Source organism: Gastrolobium bilobum, unplaced genomic scaffold (assembly GCF_033153095.1).
Source record: "Gastrolobium bilobum isolate Gb01-03AN ecotype WA unplaced genomic scaffold, APGP_CSIRO_Gbil_v1 utg33132, whole genome shotgun sequence".
Classification (NCBI taxonomy): Eukaryota; Viridiplantae; Streptophyta; class Magnoliopsida; order Fabales; family Fabaceae; genus Gastrolobium; species Gastrolobium bilobum.
The window spans coordinates 132,780-134,790 of record NW_026897088.1 but is presented as its reverse complement, the minus strand read 5'-3'; the positions used below and the strand labels follow the sequence as shown (position 1 = coordinate 134,790).

The following is a 2,011-nucleotide window of genomic DNA, read 5'->3' as shown; positions in this document are numbered from 1 at the left end:
CTTCAGCGCGCTACCGGGCGCTTAAGCGCGCGCGCTATCGGGCGCTAAAGCCTCCATCTGGGCGCTTAAGCGCACGGAGGCAGTAAGCATCAGGCATTCCAGTGTGGATGGGCGCTTAAGCGCGCATCAGGGCGCTCAAGCGCGCTATCCTGGGCGCTCAAGCTCCCACGGGGACGTTTTAGCGCGCAGAGACAGAAGCATCTCCTCCTTCAGTGGCGAAGGGCGCTTAAGCGCGGACCAGGGCGCTCAAGCGCGCAACCCTGGGCGCTTCAGCCCCACCCTGGGCGCTAAAACACGAGGGGGCAGTAAGCCACCCAACTTTCTGCAGCAAAGGGCGCTTAAGCGCACGCCAGGGCGCTACAGCGCGCAATCCTGGGCGCTCCAGCGCGAGGAGGCAGAATGCATTGGCACTCGCAGGGGCAGCAGGGCGCTTGGGCGCGCTCCTGGGCGCTTAAGCGCGCTGCCAGGGAATTCCAATTCCCACATTTCTCAAGTCCAAGCCTAGGGGAAAATGCATCCCCATTACAAACCCCAATTGTCCATGCCCCAAAACTAAATCCTAGCACTCATCCAACCTCTCCTCATGAGATTTAGCTAGAATTTGGGCAGCATGACCTTTGTTTTCTCATCGTTTACCAGTTTAAACAAAAGGGTACCTAATTGATTTTCAGCCCAACCAATTCAACAACTCAATACATAACAAGCATGCATATATTGAATTTCAAGTAGGCATCATTTACATTACATATCCTTTACAAATCATAGAACTTAGCTTACAAAACACTATGATCATTCCCTTGGCTCCCATCAACAAAAGGTGTAACCAAAGGCATGAGCATAAGCTAAGTTCATCCAATGAATCAAGATATACAAATGACCATGGGCTTTCAAAATAAAATCCTATACATGTCAACTACAAAAGGCATGCATAAACTCAAAGAAATGCCATATTTCATGCATAATCCAGATATGGCCACTTGCCACCAGAGGCTCCTGCAGCATCCTTACCTGAAAGGGGGTCCCCACAACACGGGGTGAGATATACAAATATATCCAGTAAACCAGGGGTCCTTGGAGCATCTCTCCACCCCACAGTTCCATATCAGTGTAATAGCAATAACAATAATAATGCAGTAAATACATATCTATGCAAAGTGCACTACATCTCCAGGAGAAATCCCTCGAGCTCTCAAGCTGTCCTAAGGAAACTCAGATGCAAATAGTCCTACTGGCCAGCTAACTACCATGTATGATTTACGCATCGTCATGCAACATACCCACATAGGGAAACACCATCCTATGCCACACAAAATGCATACACATACGTATAACAAAGCATTACACTATTTTATTGCATTTATATACACAATCACAACCTCTACCCTTTCAGGGCTTGGTAGAACAGTCAAGGGAATTACACCCAAGGTCCGAAGGCTTACCTCAATGCTTCAGTCGACCTTTGTTCTTCACCAATGTCAACAATACTCTACTCCAAAACCAACACCTACACATGGTGTAATGCAATCAACACATTGCATCCAAGAGTATTTCACAATCAACCATCAACTACTCAATTCAAAACACACACACGTATGAGCTTACCAATTCCAATGAGCTACTCAAGCTCCATAGCTTGCTCAAGAGGTTGATCACTCACGGTCGGTCCAAATGTCTCAATCCTAGACATCATTAGGACACAATCATCAATCAACCAAGCCATACCATTTATCAACAATGCAAGAAATCCAATATCAAGCATCATATTCTTTCCATTTTACAAGTATACTCATTTAGCTATCTAAGCTCATTTTCACCGATTAAATGACATTCCTAGCATTTTCCTTAACATGCTCTAAGCTCCATTCTTCCTAGAACATAGCTAATTCAACTACATTTCATCAAAATCCCTAAAACACTATTCATAAACCCTAACTCATGCAAATTTCAAGGAATCATGAGGTTCAAGGGTTAGAATCTTACCACCAATGGTCACACAACCAAGGATTGATGG

The 2,011-nt window shown here is 45.5% G+C and overlaps 1 long non-coding RNA gene across 1 annotated transcript; it reads right to left on the bottom strand.

Annotated features, from left to right (window-relative positions):
- Window positions 1-861: 861 nt before the first annotated feature.
- On the bottom strand, window positions 862-1,681 carry LOC133304020 (uncharacterized). Its single transcript, XR_009750557.1, has 3 exons — window positions 1,603-1,681; window positions 1,440-1,504; window positions 862-1,008 (listed from the first exon to the last, which is right to left on the bottom strand). It is a non-coding gene; the product is annotated as an uncharacterized LOC133304020 (long non-coding RNA).
- Window positions 1,682-2,011: the final 330 nt, after the last annotated feature.